Source organism: Lepisosteus platostomus, chromosome 5 (assembly GCF_059453375.1).
Source record: "Lepisosteus platostomus isolate fLepPlt1 chromosome 5, fLepPlt1.hap1, whole genome shotgun sequence".
Classification (NCBI taxonomy): domain Eukaryota; kingdom Metazoa; phylum Chordata; class Actinopteri; order Semionotiformes; family Lepisosteidae; genus Lepisosteus; species Lepisosteus platostomus.
Genome location: NC_142615.1, coordinates 66,323,843 through 66,345,706, shown reverse-complemented (window position 1 = coordinate 66,345,706; position 21,864 = coordinate 66,323,843). Strand labels below are relative to the sequence as shown.

General features: G+C 39.2%; 3 non-coding genes across 3 annotated transcripts; 1 reads left to right on the top strand and 2 right to left on the bottom strand.

Annotated features, from left to right (window-relative positions):
- Nucleotides 1-10,906: 10,906 nt before the first annotated feature.
- On the bottom strand, nt 10,907-10,978 carry trnaw-cca (transfer RNA tryptophan (anticodon CCA)). Its single transcript has one exon. It is a non-coding gene; the product is annotated as a tRNA-Trp (tRNA).
- A 1,440-nt stretch (nt 10,979-12,418) lies between these two features.
- Nucleotides 12,419-12,492, bottom strand: trnan-guu (transfer RNA asparagine (anticodon GUU)). The gene has a single exon. It is a non-coding gene; the product is annotated as a tRNA-Asn (tRNA).
- Nucleotides 12,493-20,927: 8,435 nt separating this feature from the next.
- Nucleotides 20,928-20,999, top strand: trnaw-cca (transfer RNA tryptophan (anticodon CCA)). Its single transcript has one exon. It is a non-coding gene; the product is annotated as a tRNA-Trp (tRNA).
- The last annotated feature ends 865 nt before the right edge of the window (nt 21,000-21,864 follow it).

Genomic DNA, 21,864 nt, shown 5'->3' with positions numbered 1-21,864 from the left:
ATTTTAATTAATATTAGCTTTGATAAGGTGTCGTTTTTGCCTCTTAAAGTTAAAGTCTGCTCCTTTCTTCCTGGTATAGAAATAACATGTTCCATCTTTGTTTAAAAACACCACTAAAAGTAAATTATTCAGCTCTAACGCCTGTGTGCATTGACAAGACATCTCAAAAGGACTTATCAAATAAGAACACGATCCTTCCTGTTACCATTCCTGTGGCTGGGGCATTGTTTCACCCTTTTATTTTCTTCTACATTACTTGCAGACAGGGCTTTATCACTCGAGTTGTACAGAACAAGTGTGCATCGGTCCATGAAAATCATCAGTAGTGCTGTTTTTCTATGCATAGTTTAATCAAGAGCACTTAAAAGATGCAAAAAGCTTTCAAATAAAACAGAATTGAAAGACAGTCGAGTAAGGAGGTAGAAAAAAAGCACTTCCCCGTCTGGGAATTAACCACCGTCGCACGTGTGACTGGATACAAAAATAATAGATTAATTTGTTCCCAGTCTCTTGAAGCTTTAATGCGATTATTTTTCCTTCCTTATTTCTTCATTCCCATGAATTTACTCTGTAGTAGAGGAAACGCGAAAGTGGGAAACTGCAGGCATTCTTTGTGAGTGGTGGATTGTGATCAGTGAGCATCTGGACAAGTCTGTTCCATTACCTTTTCCATCGGGGATGTAGCTCAGTGGTATATGTTTCTTTGGATCGAGAAGATGACCATTATGAGACTCAAAACATGCCTGTCTTTTCTTTTTTCGAGGACAAATGGCTGCTGTTTCTTCAAATCCTTCAACTGATCATCGATATAGAGAAATAATATTATACAATTGTGGTTTTCTGTTAATTGCCAATTTGACTGTAATTACATCTTCGTTTACAGATGTCTTGCATCTACAGATGCAGCCATTCAAAATGCGCGGGGGATACCGCATTATTTTGCGGTACGCTGTACGCAGTCTACCGCAAGCTACTGGTAAATACCGCGAGTTACCGTAAATTCTCCTATAATATGACAAGCAAAATAATAGTATCCGGAATTTCGGCAAGGTGGAGCTAATAAAGCTCAACCTCTCATGTTTGAGCTGTGGCCATTAAAGTCTTTAAAGAAGATATTACTAATAGTATTAATAATGAATGACCTTGGACAAGCTGTAAGTGTAAACTCAAAGTATTGCCCTGGTCAACATTCTTTTTTTCATTGACCGTCTTGTTAAAAGTAACACCACAGCATTTCGCAATCACGCATTTGTTTCCAATCATGCAAAGTACAGTAATTTTTGAGAATCCCCGATTCACCATGCCTTTCACATGCTCATAAAAGAGATTGATTTAGGAACGTAAACATATTACAGTATGAAAACTGTACTGTATACAGTATGTATATGTATATTTAATGTCTTAACTGTGGCCGTTTAAGTATTGAATATTCATATCTAATTTTACCACTGAAGGGAAATCTTAGTAGCTGAGCATAAAAAGAATAGGAGCATACTGCAACGCGTGTGAAGGCCATAAACGATATTAATTTTGGAACATAAACATACAGTACATGGCTGGTCTCGGTACTTTAAAGAAAACATTCACGAAACATGGTTTCATTATGACCAGAATCGGTCTTGAGATATTTTTAACTTGATTTACAGTATTTGAGAGGTATGTCTTAACACCGATACTACAGTGCGTAAATACTGCTCACGTATATGTTTCTAGGTTTATATTATGTATTTCATACGGTCAAATTACTTTTGAGCAACTAATAAGAAGCGCAAAACGGTATGCGTTTTAGTTTCGTTTTGTGCTGGGACTCTGCTTTTAACAATGTCGCCGTGGATTGATTAGAGATATCAAGTACATACAAGTCATTTTTTAAATGTTGTAGTTCGTCTTGTAAAAATGTTACGAGTACATCATCTATCAACAATTACACAGGTTCTGTTTCCATATTGTGGATTTTGCGGATTTTAGATTTCACGTTGTGAATATATGATTTGGGCAAACAGAGCCGCAAAGAAGTACATTATGGGTTGTTGTTTTTTTTTTTTGCAGTTTTATCTAGAACAAGCGATGCTTAAACCTTTGTCTGATTCTTGTGAAACTATCCACACGACAGTTACAGTACCTAGGAGTTGACTTCAGTGATGTCACTGATGGGATGTTTCTAAAAATCCATCCTCTGTAAAGCGTCTTCTCTAGTTGTCCTGCATATGTATTCGCTAATGAAGCTGTGTGTTCTGAGCCTGGATCTCTACATTTCTGTATGAACCAGCTTAGAGGGCTAAAGACAGCTTGTGTTTAAATTGAGTGTAAGGCAATTTATGCTTCTGAAGTCATGGTCAGCATTTATTATTGTACTGTGCTGTAAACTTGTTTTGTGCCTAGTCACATTATTTTATAGTGTTTTTATAGCGTTATTAAATCCGGTGGCGCTGTGTGTTAGTTTCCTGACTCCCATGTCACATGGTCTGTGATTGAATCCCTTGGAACTATGACTTTATTTTTTAACAAACATTTCTTTGAAAAAATGAAACGTTTACCTTGGTCAGAGATTAAGGTCGCTGCCTTTCATCTAAAACCCTACTTGAATCCTTCTAAACTAAAAATCAGTGTTAGTGAGTTAAATAAAGAGGTATCCAGGTAACAGTGAAACGGGCAGACAGTCTGGGGAGATCGCCCGTTTTCCATGTAAATAGTTCCCTGGTTCTGCACCCCTTGGTGTTTCTCTCGCTCTCTCTCGGGTCACCTGATCATTAGCTCGAAAGATTTGAGTGCTTTGTGTATATTCTAATGGTAGTGGGGGCAGGGTGTGTGGGAACAGGTTTGGTTGAAATTGCATTGGAGATCTATGTTCTTCACACCTGAAACATTTTCTCTGAAAGCATTTTCTTCGCAGTTTAGCCGATCTTGTTACAGCATGTTACAGTTTACTATTATTAACCATATTAATTTTAAGTGCTTAATGCCATTTTTTGACCAGGCACGAATATTCTTAAGTCCATATCTTTGCAAGGGAATCAGTGCGAATTGCAATACTAATTAAATGACCGCAGGCACTTTCCACCCCCTCTGCCAGCAGGAACATTCCTATTCTTAGCTCAGCAGCTCATTACAAACCGGGTTTTTTTACACAGCAATACAGCTTTGCGTTGTGAATCTGTTTTTCCAAAGAAAGTGGAATACAGTGATACTACCTGCTATACAGATACATATGTTTAGATATTTAGACCCTTAAATTAATATCATTATTAATAATAATGATTATAATGATAATAATGATAATCGGCCAGTGAAAGCTCTCTTGTCCTTCACATCAATGCCTGAAACATTTTTTTCATAATGTCGACATACACAGTCGTGTAATTGACAGTTTGAGGTAGCCTATCGTGTAAATTTCGCTTTGTTGCTGATAGGTTAAGATTTCGAAACTCTGCCCCAAAGTCATGTGACTGATTTTTCGCCCTGTTTCGTTGGTTAAACGCAATGATCACAAGCACCACCATGGTAACTGGGATGTATAGTTTTTAATTCCGTTTGAATTATAACTGTACGTACTGTCTTCATATTTGGCCAGGGCTTTAAAGAAAAGGCGCGCCAAAAAATTTCGGTGCCGTCGTCTCCGCTTTAAAGGTACCCCCGTGCTGGAAGAATTTGACCTCGGAACGTTTGCCCAGCGTAGTTATAGTGGACATAAAAACAAGAGTTTGCTGGCATTATATAATTATGCGAATTACACAAATATAATTATATCTTATTAATTTCTTGAGATACGCGATTCTTTTAATACAGTCTTTGCTGTGCTCTAGAGGATCCTTGTGATAGTCGAGCTCTAGTTGAATGATAAGTGTCGCAGTTTAAATAAATTTTGTAGTTGGCAATTATGAAACACTCTGTTAAAAGCAAGGGAGTTTTTATGTCCGTTGCAGTTCTTTTGAAACTGAACTTGTTTGAATTGACTGAGCTCCGTGCTGTACCACACAATGTCTGTTTTTTTTGTGCTGTCCTACTGTACTTCCTACTTTGAAAATACCTGTGAAACCGGTTTAATTCATCACAGCCAGCCCTCCCGCAGAGAGGGGGGTTGTACTTGTTAATGTCTTAGCACAAAGCAGAAACTTCTTGGAAAGATTACAGATTTTAATCGTCTTTTTTCTGAACCAGGGAAAATCTGATCATGTTTCTCTATAACAATAATAAAAAACTTTATTTTACATATCACCTTTAAAAGTGGCATCTCAAAATAATACAGTAGATGTAAACCACAGATTACAAAGTAAATACCCAGACAAAAGCAAATGCGTTTTTAATAAGATGCTTTTATTCGTTCATAATCCGACGATCTCAGGAAGACTAATGGGGGTCTGGCTTTTTTTCTGGAAAACCATAACTCTGGTCTTGTCCAGATTGACTGTCAGCGCCCAGGTCTGACAGTGCTGCTCCAGCCTCTGTTCTGTGGGCGACAGCAGGACCAGTTCCTCTGCAAAGAGGAGGAACTCGATTTCTGTAATTAATGCCGATAAGTAAATCAGGGGACGACAAAACAGTTATTGCGCCCGGCTCCTCAATGGGCTTCGACGTGCTAATGCGTTGGTTTAACAGTCCGGGTGTGGCAATGTTTTTTTATTATTGTTATAGAGAAACATGATCAGATTTTCCCCGGTTCAGAAAAAAAGATCTGAAGTACTGTACCGTATACTAGTTTGTCACTCTTCTCATCCCCTCTTTGCTAAATGGCTTTTGAATCGAGTCACATGAAGACAGAGGTGAAACAGCCCTACACAGCCCTGTCGCAGTACACAAATATAATTATATCTTATTAATTTCTTGAGATACGTGATTCTTTTGATACAGTCTTTGCTGTGCTCTAGAGGATCCTTGTGATATTTCGAGCTCTTGGTGAATGATAAGTGTCGCAGTTTAAATCATTTTCGTAATTAGAAATTATGGAACGCTCTGTTAAAAGCAAGGGAGTTTTTATGTCCGCTGCAGTTTTTTTGCAACATGAATATAATTATATCGTTATTAATTTCTTGAGATACGCGATTCCATATTATATTCCCTTTTAATCAAATTCTAAAAGTATGCTTGTTGTCTCCGGTATCACGTTAGTTAAAGTCTTCGATGCTTAAAATGTTTAGGGACAAATGGAATACTGGTGTGTATGTTTTCTTTAAAGTACCGAGACCAGCCATATACTGTATGTTTAAGTTCCAAAATTAATATCGTTTATGGACTTCACACGCGTTGCAGTATGCTCCTATTCTTTTTATGCTCAGGCACTAAGATTTCCCTTCAGAGGTAAAATTCCATATAAATATTAAATACTACAATGGACACAGTAAAGACGTTTACTGTAAATCTTTCTACGACAGACCAACGGACCACGAGTGCCCCTGTCAGTCAACCAATCACATACCGCGGTACCCCGCGTCATCTTGTGTCACGATGCGTGACGCCGTAGCCAATTACCTCCAGTACGTGTCTGTACCGCGCACTTTGAATGGCTGCATCTGTAGATGGCACAGCTGTTACAACAAACAGGCAAATAAACTTTTTTTATTATTCCATTCGAGCTGTAGTTTTGAAAATGTTTTTTTCCATTCATTAAATAATACAAAACACAAACCCACCATAAACGTCTGACCATTGTTATTCCTGAATTATAAGCTCGTACCCACGTACTGCGAAATTCGTGCAAGAGTCACAGCTGGTAGGCAGTTCAATGAATATGATGCTTTTCAGGGGCCGAGTATTAGACACGTGTTATCGTGCGGAGCTTAGTCTTCCTCTAACGCAGTCTTTGCCTCGGACCACCCCTCTTGGCACATTAGCCCTTTAATTTTCGATTTTCTGTATAGAACACCGAATATCTTGAGGAAGTCTGTCAAGCAATGACTGCTGGATAATTGAGGTGAAAACATTGGTTCAAAATCAACATCCTCTGCTATTGCCGTTGATTCTTTGAGAGTTTCTTCAAGTTCTTCATTTGACCTTCAATATTGAGGGATATTGAGCATAATACCGTACTATTTGTAGCTTTCTTTTGATCGCCCGTTTTATTAAAATGCCAGCCTCTTTTACAATTATTTAGATGTTTGGCAAGGTGTAATAGCCCCCCTCGCATCCTCAGCTAAAATATTTCAAAAGTACAACAAAATTACATTATATTGAACAGCATTTATGTTAACATTTATATTCAAATTAAAGTAAATATACGAAAATATTAAAATACAACTTCGGCGATCTGTCGTTTTTGCTTGTCAAGTTCTCAAACAATTTTGCGTTGTATTTTAAATTACTTTAGCTGAAGATGCAACGGGAGCATAAGTGAATTCTCCCGCCACCCACTGGAACATATAATTCCATGGGTGAATACTAACTTTCTCGCAAGTTGCCAATATCGGAAATTATTGGAAATTCCCGGTAATGTTGACTCTGGTACTCAATTGTTTACTACTACAAATATCAAAATAGTTCAGGTTTTGCGGAACAATTAAATTTTTGCGGTGATGATGTTTACTATAGGAAGAAGTGCGTCCCTGGGTGGGATCAAAAAACCCACCTTGGGGTTAATAGCTAAACACGCTAACCGATTGCACCACAGAAATGCTTACACCTTGATTTTTTTCATTTACATACTTTTGGTGAACAAAAAAATTCACTCGCATTTCATCTTTCGCAAGCTATATGATTTAAAAAAAACAAGTTGTTCTTCAAAGGAAATGAATAAACGCATTAAACCAAATCAAGACCTCTTTGAGTGTCCCAAATTACATGTTCTGTAAAACAAGACAGGAAAAAAAAAGGTACCGCTGGAATTCGGATCCAGGATCTCCTCTTTATGAAATAGGTGTTTTAACCAGCTTTACCACAGCACCGGCAGAACACTATTCTTATACAGGTGGGTACCCACCCTCAAACCTTTGTTCTCCCGCTACTTTACCTTTGAATACTGCCCTGTCTCTCTCACACCTGAAGAAGGCTCCACGGCCGAAACGTTGTGTTCTCTTTCTTCTTTTTTTCAGCATGGAATAAACCTATTACCTATTCTTATACAGCCGCTTGGACACACCGCTCTGAGACATCTGAGGTCGATGTGCTGAGCCTGGTCGCCGAGCAAAATCATGCCCGGGGGGGGGGCAGCTTTCATGATGTGGTTGCCGAGTGGTTAAGGTGATGGACTGCTAATCCGTTGTGCTTTGTACGCGTGGGTTCGAATCCCATCCTTGTCGGTTTATGTCTTCGACTTGTGATCTGTTTCTAAGTTGTACTTGCTTTCTTTAGCTACTGTAGTAGAGCAGTAATATTTCTAGCATTGGCTGAACATGGCTTACAGCTGTTAGGAATCCCTGGTGGGAAGATACACGGATCCTGTGCAGACGCAGGCACGGGTGATAGATGAGGCAGGCGAACAAACCAAAACGAGAGGCAAGGTCGTAGTCAAAAGGCGAAAGGCAAGTCGTAATCCAGGAAGTTCTCCGGTAGCAGACAGTCCGAGGCGAGAGGCGAGGTGCAAAGTCGAAAAGGCAGAAGGGGAATCCAAAATCCAGAATAAACGAGGTACGGGGAAAAACGCCAGGTAGAGCTCTCAAGGAGTAGACTCAATACCGAGCAGAGGGAAGCAGGTGAAGATGGTTTAAATAGCAGTGCGCACCGCACAGTGAGTGTGCGCAGGTGGTTTAACTCGTACGGCGGTGTTTGTTAATAATCACCCGCTGCTGGGGCTGATTAGCTCGCTTACGCTTTGGTCTTGACTGCCTGGTGGTCGTGACAACAGCAGTAGCTGACAGATATAGTCTCTTAATATTTAGGTTAAATTTATGCTTTGTACTGCTTTCACCTGATATTAATAGTAGTCCTGATGAACGATTTAGGGACATGGCGCATCTTGAAAATGTTCTTGTTAATTTCAGTTTGGAAAAAATGCACTCACCAGAACCAGAAACTGGTCGTATCTGCAAAATGCGCAATGCAATAGCATGTCCTGTCTTGCTATGAGTCCTTATCTGTTACAGGAGGCGTTGTAGGACTTTTTAAGCTCAGAAAAAGCTATCAATTCATCTTACATTTCTACTCCATCAATATTAGCAATGTTATCTTTACTAAGCTCTAAATAAATGCAAATTTTAAAATACATTTTAAAATAAATGCTATTCCATATATTGTAACTTTTTGGTATTTAGAATTTTTATCTGAGGATGCAAGGGAAAGTATTATACAAATGTGAAAGAGGGTTGTATTTTAATACAATTTTCCATCAAAAGAAAACCAAAATCCGTATGATATTACCGTCAATATCCCTCGATACATTATTTTAAACCAGACATAATGAAAGACGTAGTAACTAGACACACCTACAAAACACATGAATAGTAGCGGCTCTGAACTCAATGTGGTGCTGGATGGGAATGCAATACAAACGCCAATGGCACAATGGATAATGTGTCTGATTACGGATCAGAAGACTGTAGGTTTGTACTCCTTCCTGGTTCGTGAAAAAGCTTTTAAACCACACTACTCAACACTGACATCGTAGGGTGTGCGGTCCTACACAACCTTACTATCGACTGGATGAGTCTTCTGTTCAATCTCCGATTCTTTCCGCACATTCCTGCTATTTCACCACCGTTATTGTAGGACAACAGCCACAGACACGAGAAGATACACTATTCCGAACAAATGTCTTAAAAAATCACGTTGACAATACGTTTTTTGTTTCTTTAAGGTAACCTTACTTTTGCCTGTAAAGTTCACATTATTTTCTGTAGCCGCAAATCCCCAATATTTCTGCTGTCTCCTGAGAAACACAAGCATGGAGTCAAATCATATTAAATAACACAACACATCTATTAATTTAATACCCAGATGTGACAGAACACATGTAAGACTTACACACAGCCTTTATTTTGCGATAGTGAATTTGCAGGTATCCTGGGGAGGGAAGAGAACTGATATTAAGGAAATACATATTTAAAGGGGATATACGTCTTAAATGTGTTTTGTCACATCTGGGTGTTAACTGAATATTTTTTTAGCATTATTTGTTGTGTTTTGACTCTATACTTGTGTTTCTCAGGAGACAGCAGAAATATTGATGTTTACATTTATATTCACATTCCCGTTGATATTGACTTAGGTACTCAACTATTTACTTGTAGTTTGACTCGTGTCAAAAGTTGAAAATCTCTGCAAACATCAAGATGGCTAAGGACGTGCAAAGAAACTCAATCACATTTAGAGAAGGTAATGTTTAGATCGGATTAATTCGAAGTGTGTCTCTGGGTGCGTTTGATCTACGAACGTTGTGTTTAACTGAAGCACACCCTGACTGAGTGTGCCATAGAAACTGACACATGTCGTATTTTTCTACATTCACAGATTTTTGGCTAAAGTAAAAAAAAATCGTTGTCATTTTCTTGCCAGCTGGCAGTAATTCTTTTGCACTGATAACAAAGATAAGCATTTTAGCTTTCGCAATGTGTGGAGTTCTTGAAAAACAAGTTGTGCCAAAAACGAAATAAACACCTCCATTAAACTTAATGCAGAAGCATGTTGTCTATAACAGTAAACGATGCAAGAAGACAGGAAGAAAGGCACCGCTGGGATTTAAACCCAGGATCTCCTGTTTACTAAAGAGGCGCTTTAACCATCTAAGCCACGACACCGGCAGAACTCTCTTCTTTTACTGCCACTTGGACACACCGCTCTGAGACACCTGCGTTTAGTAAGCACTGAGTCCGCCGGCTGAGCAAGCTGCCTCCTTTACACGGAACAGGAGCCCTGACCGTAAGAGAAATGAAGAGAAATGGCTTTTATCGGGCACTTTTCATGTCCAATGCACTTGACATCTCCCAAGGGGGACAGAGTTCATTAACGACACTTTTCCTTTCTTTCTTCTTTCTGTACACTTTGATGAAACAAAACGAGAAATCATGTAAGGGAAAATGTCTTTTTTCATGGAGAAAACATGCACCGGGAAATGTTGTGTTTAGAAGAAGTGAGTTAACATGAAAAGTGACCTAATTTACCAGAGCAAATGCTCACCAAGCAAGATCTGCTTTACTACTAGAGAGAAGTAGAGTGAAAGACGCTTTTGTCTTGGAATTCTAAATCAATTAGAAATTCAGAGCGACACATAAAGGCTTTGTCTGCTTAAAAGTGATGATTTTTTAAAACTAAAAAAAATGTAGAAAACACGTTTCTCACTTAGAAATTTAAGATGGGGGTGGGGTATTACTAGTAACGGCACTGAACTCACCATGGTGCAATTAATTTACGTGACGGGCTAGTGGTTTAATGGATAACGCGTCTGATTTCGGTTTATAAGATTGTCGATTCGACTTCTACCGGGGTTGTGTGATTCAAATCAGGCTCCTCAGAAATAGATGTCTGTTATGTAAATGAACCCCACCTGAAAGCAAACGTTGGGTCTGGGTTCCTTTCTTTCCTGCATGAAATAGCAAATCATTACAAAAAAAAAAACACCAACTAATGTCCAATAGTCCAATAGTTAGTCATTTAAGTAAACATGAATATACTGTAAGGTCTTGGTACATGGGAGTGGATTTCAACCACAATTAAAAGAAGGGCAAATTATAATTACAGGCTTCAGACACTTTTTCATACAAAAGTGACCAAACACTCCCTAACTTTCAGGTTTGCTTGAACCTGTAACAGAAAAGCGGTTTGAAACTTCCATTCTCTGATGTCACTGTCTCTAAAGTCGGACGTGATGTTTCGCGGATGTGCAGTGTGCCTTTTCTCTTGTCGTGTTCAAGATGAAATGCTGCATAAGCTCCTGACTGGGTGTTCTGTACTGTTCAGATTACCTAGGTGGTGTACAGCTAAAACCCAACTGCATGGTGTGAATTCCAGGTTCAGCACCAGCAGCACCTGCAAACACATCAGCTGACCTCGACATGATTTGAACACGCGACCTTCTGATCTGGAGTCAGACGCGCTACCGTTGCGCCACGAGGTCACTTGCGACATGTGCTTTTAATTCACCCAAAGAGAAATATCAGCGTCCCTGAAAAAGATTGTTTTCATTCTCTCCTGTGAGGAGCGCCGCTCTTCCAACGAGGGTCTCTTCATCCCAGACCACAGATTATTCCTCCCGCCCGGCTCTCTCACGGAGAGCAGACACACTGTCTCCACTAATGTGTTTACTACATCTATAGATCTGACCCCCTACAGCCCCGATATTCCTGGACAGGATATTTACCACCAGCCTCGTGAACTTCTCATCTTGACCTCTCCCAGGAGGAGCACAATTAACACAGAATCCTCTCTCCATTTAGCAATTAACACAAAAAACTGTTTACCTGTCAAGACAGAAAACCAGGCTGCTCCAGGTGAGGCTTAAACTCACAACCTCGGCATGAGTCCACTGAATATGTCATTTTACATGGCCTGAACCAGGAAAGAGATTGGAAGTCAAGAAGTTATGGTTTTGTTTTAATACTTGCCTACTCTTTTAATTTTTCGGTCAAATCTTTTATTTGGGAGTACTTTCAATGGATGTTAATCTTTGTCCCGATGCACGATTCTGGGCCATGGTGTGTCTTGAATAATGTTCTTATAGGCTTCAGTTTGGAAAAGTGCGCTCTTCAGAAGCTACTGAAACCGCTAATGGTTTCATAACACTTAATGCAAAAGCAACGTTCGGGTTTGAAAAATAATATTTCTTGCTATGAATACAAACACTGTTACAGGAGGCGTGTTAGGGCTATTTTAGCTTAGATCATCAATTCATCTTACATTTCTTCTCCATCTATATCAACAGCGTCATCGCTACTGAGCGCTAAAGGCAGGTCCTGGCAATACAATCTTCTTTAGAAAACATTTTTAAAACTATTTCCACTACCATACATTAAGTAAAAGATACCGATTGCACACAACTCATAAAATCTCTTTTCCAGGGACGTTGTAGCTAGATGCAAATTCCAATCGAAAATGTATCAGCTTTAAAATTTTCTTTTGGATCCACAGGACGATCAGCATGAGACTCAAAATATACCTGTGTTTGATTGTACAGCATAGATTGTACAGCATGTATGTTTACATTTATGTTACAATTAAGGTAAATATATCAAAATATCAACATCCAACTTCACAGTGCTAACGTACTGTAACAGTGCTTGTCAAATTCTCAAACAAATCTGCGTTGTATTTCTAAACTCTTTTAGCAGAGGACGCAACAGGAGTATAAATGATATCTCCTGCAAGCCATTCAAAGATACTTTTCCAAGAGTGAATATGGATTTCTGGGGAGTTGCGGTGTTGATCACTATTGGACTTCCCCGGTCTCAAGTGTTGTTGTTGGACACGGGCAAAAGACTCGCATTTTCTGCAAATATAAAGAGGGTTAAGGTTTCAGCTTTAGCGGAGACAGTGTTTACATTGACAATAATAAGAAGATCGTCCCTGGGTGGGTTTAAACCACCAACCTTTCAGTTAACAGCCGAACGCGCTCGCCAATTGCGCCACAGAGACTGATGAGAGAAGCTTTTCTCCATTCGCACCTTTCCGGTCAAAAAATAAACATTGCTTGCATTTTCTTGCCAGTTGGCAATATTCCTACTGCTCTGATAGCAAAGAATTACATTTCATTTTTCACAAGCTGTATGAATTTCTTGAAAAACAAGTTGTTGCAGAAAGGAAATACATTCATGCTTTAAACTAAATCAAGCCCTATGCGGTTGTCCAAGATGGTAGTTTCTGCACAAAAAGACAGGAAGAAAGGCACAGCTGGGATGTGGAGCTAGGATCTCCAGTCAACGAGACAGGTACTTAAACCAACTCAGCTACGGTGCCGGCAGAATTCTCCTCTTTTATAGCCGCTTGGACACACCGCTCTGAGCCATCTGCATTCAGTAAGCCCTGAGTCTGCTGGCTGAGCAAGCTGCCTCCTTTACACGGAACAGGAGTCCTGACCGTAAGAGAAATGAAGAGAAATGGCTTTTATTGGGCACTTTTCATGTCCAATGCGCTTGACATCTCCCAAGGAGGACAGAGTTCATTAACGACACTTTTCCTTTCTTTCTTCTTTCTGTACACTTTGATGAAACAAACGAGAAATCATGTAAGGGAAAATGTCTTTTTTCATGGAGAAAACATGCACCGGGAAATGTTGTGTTTAGAAGAAGTGAGTTAACATGAAAAGTGACCTAATTTACCGGAGCAAATGCTCACCAAGCAAGATCTGCTTTACCACTAGAGAGAAGTAGAGTGAAAGACGTGATCATTTCACGCCGTTGTGGAACGAAACGCTTTTGTCTTGGAATTCTAAATCAATTAGAAATTCAGAGCGACACATAAAGGCTTTGTCTGCTTAAAAGTGATGATTTTTTAAAACTAAAAAAAAATGTAGAAAACACGTTTCTCACTTAGAAATTTAAGATGGGGGTGGGGTATTACTAGTAGCGGAACTGAACTCACCATGGTGCAATTAATTTACGTGATGGGCTAGTGGTTTAATGGATAACGCGTCTGATTTCGGTTTATAAGATTGTCGATTCGACTTCTACCGGGGTTTTGTGATTCAAATCAGGCTCCTCAGAAATAGATGTCTGTTATGTAAATGAACCGCACCTGAAAGCAAACGTTGGGTCTGGGTTCCTTTCTTTCCTGCATGAAATAGCAAATCGTTACAAAAAAAAAACACCAACTAATGTCCAATAGTCCAAAAGTTAGTCATTTAAGTAAACATGAATATACTGTAAGGTCTTGGTACATGGGAGTGGATTTCAACCACAATTAAAAAAGGGCAAATTATAATTACAGGCTTCAGACACTTTGTCATACAAAAGTGACCAAACACTCCCTAACTTTCAGGTTTGCTTGAACCTGTAACAAAAAAGCAGTCTGAAACTTCCATTCTCTGATGTTACTGTCTCTAAAGCCAGACGTGATGTTTCACAGATGTGCAGTGTACCTTTTCTCTTGTCGTGTTCAAGATGACCTGCTGCATAAGCTCCTATCTGGGTGTTCTGTACTGCACTGTTATTTCATTCAGATTACCTATGTGGTGTACAGAGAAAACCTGACTGCATGGTATAATTTCCAGGTTCAGCACCAGCAGCACCTGCAAACACACCAGCTGACCTCGATGTGATTTGAACACACAACCTTCTGATCTGGAGTCAGACGCGCTACCGTTGCGTCACTCGTGACAAGTTCTTTTAATTCCCCCAAAGAGAATAACAGTAATGCTAGAATAACTAGTATTAAAACTAATAATACTACTGTTAATTCTCTAACAGTAACACTATAATTATAAATAATATTTACATGAATATTAACATTAAAACTAAAACTATCAGTAGCGCTATCATCATTAATACTCACATGAACACTAGCATTAAAACAACCAGTTGTACTCTCATTAATATTGATATGAATACACTAGTATTAGTATTTGTTGCTACCCATGACGTTACATCGCTCTTTGTGATGAACGAGATACACCTAGACGCGCACAGTGACGTGGCGCCTGTCCCCGTGGTTACCATACTTATGATTTATAAACACGGGAAAAAATACATGTAAACTGTTACTTACAGTGCCTTGCGAAAGTATTCGGCCCCCTTGAACTTTTCAACCTTTTGCCACATTTCAGGCTTCAAACATAAAGATATAAATTTTTTATTTTATGTGAAGAATCACCAACAAGTGGGACACAATTGTGAAGTGGAACGAAATCTATTGGATTTTTGAAACTTTTTTAACTAATAAAAAAATGAAAAGTGGGGCGTGCAAAATTATTCGGCCCCCTTGCGTTAATACTTTGTAGAGCCACCTTTTGCTGCGATTACAGCTGCAAGTCGCTTGGGGTATGTCTCTATCAGTTTTGCACATCGAGAGACTGAAATTCTTGCCCATTCTTCCTTGCAAAACAGCTCGAGCTCAGTGAGGTTGGATGGAGAGCGTTTGTGAACAGCAGTTTTCAGCTCTTTCCACAGATTCTCGATTGGATTCAGGTCTGGACTTTGACTTGGCCATTCAAACACCTGGATACGTTTATTTGTGAACCATTCCTTTGTAGATTTTGCTGTATGTTTGGGATCATTGTCTTGTTGGAAGATAAATCTCCGTCCCAGTTTCAGGTCTTTTGCAGACTCCAACAGGTTTTCATCCAGAATGGTCCTGTATTTGGCTGCATCCATCTTCCCCTCAATTTTAACCATCTTCCCTGTCCCTGCTGAAGAAAAGCAGGCCCAAACCATGATGCTGCCACCACCATGTTTGACAGTGGGGATGGTGTGTTGAGGGTGATGAGCTGTGTTGCTTTTACGCCAAACATATCGTTTTGCATTGTGGCCAAAAAGTTCGATTTTGGTTTCATCTGACCAGAGCACCTTCTTCCACATGTTTGGGGTGTCTCCCAGGTGGCTTGTGGCAAACTTTAGACGAGACTTTTTATGGATATCTTTGAGAAATGGCTTTCTTCTTGCCACTCTTCCATAAAGGCCAGATTTGTGCAGTGTAAGACTGATTGTTGTCCTATGGACAGACTCTCCCACCTCAGCTGTAGTTCTCTGCAGTTCATCCAGAGTGATCATGGGCCTCTTGGCTGCATCTCTGATCAGTCTTCTCCTTGTCTGAGCTGAAAGTTTAGAGGGACGGCCAGGTCTTGGTAGATTTGCAGTGGTCTGATACTCCTTCCATTTCAAGATGATCGCTTGCACAGTGCTCCTTGGGATATTTGAAGCTTGGGAAATCTTTTTGTATCCAAATCCGGCTTTAAACTTCTCCACAACAGTATTACGGACCTGCCTGGTGTGTTCCTTGGTCTTCATGATGCTCTCTGCGCTTTCAACAGAACCTTGAGACTATCACAGAGCAGGTGCATTTATACAGAGACTTGATTACACACAGGTGGATTCTATTTATCACCATCAGTCATTTAGGACAACATTGGATCATTCAGAGATCCTCGCTGAACTTCTGGAGTGAGTTTGCTGCACTGAAAGTAAAGGGGCCGAATAATTTTGCACGCCCCACTTTTCATTTTTTTATTAGTTAAAAAAGTTTAAAAAATCCAATAGATTTCGTTCCACTTCACAATTGTGTCCCACTTGTTGGTGATTCTTCACATAAAATAAAAAATGTATATCTTTATGTTTGAAGCCTGAAATGTGGCAAAAGGTTGAAAAGTTCAAGGGGGCCGAATACTTTCGCAAGGCACTGTACATACATTTATCAACTTGGAATATATTTTTTTAGCTCTAGGATACAGTTACCTAAATAATAATAAGAATAATCATTGTTTAATTTCGGTTTGAACATTTTTTACACTAAACGCACTGTGGTAATTGATCGATACAGTCTTTATTGACTGTTTTCTAGATATTTAAAACAGGATCAAAAACAGAAAAAGAACCAGTACTCACCAATCGGTGAAGTTAATCGTTTATTCTATGGTTTTTCAATTGAATTAATTGGTTTTCGATAGATAAATGATCAATAACTCTCCTCCGTGCGCACCCTCCCGCGGTCTTGCTCTCTGATCCAGGTGCTCAGGCTGGTGTCTGTGACATTACAGCGCTCTTTCTAACAGAGCAGAGCGCGTCTCCGCTGGAGGAGACTCCTGTCCGGAGCCTGGGGGGCTTTTCTTACAGATATAACATCCCCCCCAAAAAAGAATACACCGGGCTGTGAAGAGAAGCAAATCATAACAATTGTAAAAGGAGAGTGACAAACCAAGGAATGAAATTCATTAAACAGGAAAAAAAATAGTTTACTTCGCAGATGAATGTGTTACAAGGCGTACCTGTGTGGAGCAGTAGAGAACGAATACAAGTCCCTGTAATAAGTGCATTTAAATGTTTTAAACGAATCATCAGAGTATAGAAGCCAGGAGGATCAGGAACCTGATCCTGGAGGTTAAAATGTGTATCCTGGTTTTATTTCCAGCCTGCTCTCAGTTCCATAGGTAGTCTGATTATTTAAATTAAATGTATAACTGTTACAATAATTCATCTAATTGTAAATGTATAAGACTGTGAGACACCTGTGAGAGACATATGAGAGCTGGTGATTCCCTGGGCTGGTGTGGAATCACACACAGACAGGTCTTCTTCTGTGTGATCTTAGTCCCACTGCTGAGAGCTACAGACTGGTCAACTGGTCACTACTGTAGACACGGTCATTGGCCCATCGGCTACTAATAATCAATATACAGTGTACTGACCAGAGTGTCACTACTTGTGTTTATTACATTAAAAGATAATTCCACACTCACGTGTGTTAGAAAACATTTATAAAACATGTTTGGAGATTGACATACAGTAAAGAAAGTAATACTGAAGGGCTGGAGGTCCTGGAAAGGGTTAATAGAAGCTTCTTGCTTCTGACCTGGAACAGAGTCCACAGCTGACAGATCAGTGAGTCTTGAGCCCAGTTCACAGAGAGGAGAACCAGGAGCTCTTCTCTGTCTCTAAGTGGCTGTGAGGAAGGAGAAAATGGGGAGATGTGACCTGAGTCCAGGCTGTTCCAGGATTGTCTGAACGTCCTCTGGTTCTGGATTGACGGATAAAAAGAAGTATGGAGCTTCTGTCCGATTGTCTCTGAGCTGTGAATCAGACTGAGAAGAGAATAATGATTTATTATTCTGCCTCTGATAATTTTTCTCTTTGCCAAGTGGTGTTACATCCCCTTCAGAAACTCTGCACAGACTGTCAGAGTGAGAGAAAAGTAGAGAGATGGACAGATAAGAGCACACGCGGTGAGAGATACATATGTCTTGATTTACTTTGAACCAAGTGTTCATTTCCTTTGTGGAACAAGTTGTTTCTGAACTTCAAGAAATTCATACAACTTCTGAAAGATAAAATATAAGTCTTGCTAATCAGGACAGAAGAAATACCGCAAGAAAATATCAGTGATTTTTCTCCTTTTAACGAAAAGTGGAGAAAAACAACGGCAGTGCATCTCCGTCATCTTAATTTAGCTTAATACAAGTATTCACTTCCTTTTCTGTGGATTACAGACTGCGAAAGATGAAATAAAGTTATTGGTTATTCATGGTCAGTGCAGAAGATATACTGCCGGCTGGCAGGAAAATGTCAGTATTTTATAATTCTTTAATTACAAACGTGTGAATGGCAAAAAGCAACGGGAGTGTGTCTCTGTGCAGCTGTTAAATGAAGGGCTGGTGGTTCAAACCCACTAAGGGACGAGCTTCAGACTGTTCCGCTGTAACCATAACCTCTGCTAAAACTTGATGGGATTTCTTCGCAAGCCCTCCTGAAATTTGCAGGAAATATGGATTTTACTCGTGTGGAACTACAAGTAAACAATTAAGTACCTGTCAATGTCCAAGAAAACCATTTTCACGTGTGGAATTTTATCTTCAACTGGCTGTCAGGAGAATTCATTTATACACCCGTTGTATCCTTAGCAAAAATATTTTAAAATTAGAACACAGATTTGTTGGAGAACTTGACAATCCTTGACAATCATTATTAAATGAGCATTATACAATTGTGTGTTGATATTTTGTATATGTACCTTAATTGTAATAAAATTAAACATAATTGCTTTGATATGGATGTTCATTTGAAGGATTTGAGGAAACTATCAAGGATCTCAGAACAACCAAAGATACATTTGGGCATCTGCTATTGGTAAAGATTAAAGAATACTGTAAGTGTGAAGCTTGCACACACACGAGAGAAAAATCAGTTTTAATGTACTTCATTAAACTGATGGTGTGCTTATCAATCGTGCATAAAATGTACATAGCTGAGGATGGTTTCAATCAGTCGATTTCTGGATTAAGGGCCCAGCACGGTTCCGCTGCACCACTCTGCTAACAGATGTCTAAGTGTGATTCAACACAACTACTCTATCTTTGCTTTCTAAAAGTGTGCCCGAGATGGAAAAGTCTAAATGGTAAACGCAGACGTCACTTTGAGCACTTCGTCTTTTATAGTACAAATCATCACACGCTGCCTTACATGGCGTGTCTTCAAGATCGTTGTGAACCAAACCTTCTGCCAAACTGAATCTTTCGTCGTTAATTCCCAAATCTTCAATGAGAATCAGTGAAACGAAAACCAAGCCCATGTACACACTCGCGTCCTAGCGTGAAAGAAAAATGATGTAAGCATTTGAGAAATAACGAGAGTAGTCTGAACATCTCCAGCCTGTCAACTGCTCTACAAAGAGATCGCTCCCTCTACACCCACTTTATAACACTGAAAATGATTCAGGAAGCACAGCAAAGTTCTAGAACCAGCGAATGCATCTGCATACATAAAATGTCAATTTTTCAAAAGTAAAATCTTCAGCTTTGAAAGATTGTCATCTATATATTTTCGTTTTTCTCTTTTTTACATAACACGCTTTCGAGAAACAAACTGTCTTGTAATGAAGGCTGCATTAGAAAATGTGTATCTAGCTTTGTTAAATTAAAATCGGCACATCCCAGTGGACAAAAGATGTAGAATATATGGCTATTAAACGCATACTTTAGACGTATAAATGTGCTCTGTAACTGGTCTAGAATGAAATTCAAATATACATATATCGTTATACGTCAATTAGACATCTATGATTATATGTTTATTATACATAAATGGCTGGAGTTATATTATACGGATAAATTTAGAGGACTAATATACATATATAGTTAAAGGCCTATTATACATCAAATAAATATTTTATAGGTGTAGAAACTAGTAAATAAAGCCAATGATTTGTTTTAGAAATGTATTCTTAAAATATACAATTATTCACACCTGAAAAATATGTAGTTCAAATTATACATTATATACAATATTGTAATCAACAAATGGCTAATCATCATAAAAACACAACTAGTAAACTTCAGTTACAAATTCTAGTAACATGGCAATATATATAGTAATGACAAACAAACTAATCACATGATCCCGCTAAAATTTAACTCAAAACCACATTTCGATTCAAATATAAATTTTAACATTTACAACTTCTATATTTCCACGAAAATATAATTAATGCAGCACAAACGCTACTTTCTAAAAAAGACAGAATGAAACTGTTTGTTTTTGTGTTTCATGGTGATCCTCCTCTCGATACTAATGAAATGTTTAATATGATCCCTCGAGAAACAAAAAGGAGTCCATTTCCGCCTGGAATGATTGATGCCCCGTGGTACACTACGAGTTGCGTAAGGCTCTGTAACGCGCAGATGAGAAACTAACCTCTGCTTCTTCATTATATACACAGAGAGCTATATATGCGAGCTTACTGCCTCCTACGGGCTCTGTATTTGTTAGCGGTACAAGACCGGACGTGGAGAAATGAAGTGAGGAGGGTGTGTACATTAAAAGGCTCATATCGTCCCTGGAAGGGCTCAAACCACCACCCTTTTGGTTAACAACCAAACCACAAAGACGCATGTACAGCTTAACACTTCTCGGTCTCAGTGAAAGTGATACTCCGTAAAATTTCCAGAGATTCATTTATTTTTAAAGGAAAATCACCAACAGCGGCCGAGATCTACTGGAGTTGTTTCATTCTATACTGCGATTTATGAAGGGTACCCTGTGAAAATACGAATTTTGACGAGACGGGATGGACATATAAGGTCAAAAAGCTTGGGGAATTGAACTTTAAGGTGAAGACTGCGGGTTCAGTAGCAGCAGAACCTGATCAGTATCAGTTGACTCCGATATACTTTGAAAATGAACTTGGGGATTTAGAGTCAGACGTGCTACCGTTGCACCTTGGGGTACTTAATTTAAAAAAATAGAAAAAACAATCAGTGTTCCTGGATCTGTAATTGAGAACAACACCTGCACAAGAGCTGCGCAGGAAGAATAAAATGTGGTCTGGGAAGAAGAGACTCTCTTTGGAAGAGCTGCGCTCTTCATAGGAGATTTTTTTTTTTGTGAAGCTGATTTGTCTCCTTTGGGGAATTCAAAGGTATGGACAGCCGTGACTTCGTGGCGCAACGGTAGCGCGTCTGACTCCAGATCAGAAGGCTGCGTGTTCAAATCACGTCGAGGTCAGCTGTTACTTTTTCAGGTTCTGCTGGTCCTGAACACGGAATTCACGTCATGCAGTTGAGTTCTATCTGTACACCACATAGATAATCTAAACAAAATAGAGCAGTACAGGACACGCAGTGTGGAGCTCACACAGGCTTACAGTCTCCAGCATTGGAGTGAGGAGGAAAAAAAGAACTTTTTTTTTTTTTAAGAGAAAAGGCACAGTTCACATCTGCTTAACATCACGTCCAACTTTAGAGACAGCTACATCAGATAATGGAATCACAGAAGTTTCAGATAACTTTTTTTTTAATACAGGTTCAAGCAAACCTGAAAGTTAATGAGTTTCCGGACACTTTTGTTTTATTAAAAAGTGTCTGAAGCCTGAAAATGTAATTTGAAAAAAAAAACCGCTATTGGACATTAGCAGGTGCTTTTTGTAACGATTTGCTATTTCATGCTGGAAAACAAAGGAAACAGACCCAACGTTTGCTTTCAGGTGCGGTTCATTACATAATATACATCTATTACTGAGGAGCTATAATAAAATTTACACGAGCCAGGTAGAAGTCGAACCTATAATCTTATGATCCGAAATCAGACGCGTTGTTTATTAAACCGCTGGCATTTCACATGACTTGAATTTCCCCATAGTGTGCTCAGCGCCTCTACTAGTAATGCACCGCTCCGTCTAAAATTTCAAAGTGAGAAACATGTTTTCTGATTTTTTATGAGTTTTAAAATATAATCTCTTTAAATCAGACAAGGGGTTTATGTTTCGCACTGAAATTCCGATTGACTGAGAATTCAAAGAAAGACTGTTTTCTTCCACAACACCGTATAATTATCACATCCACCAGACTCCCCAACCTCTCCAGACCTTGCT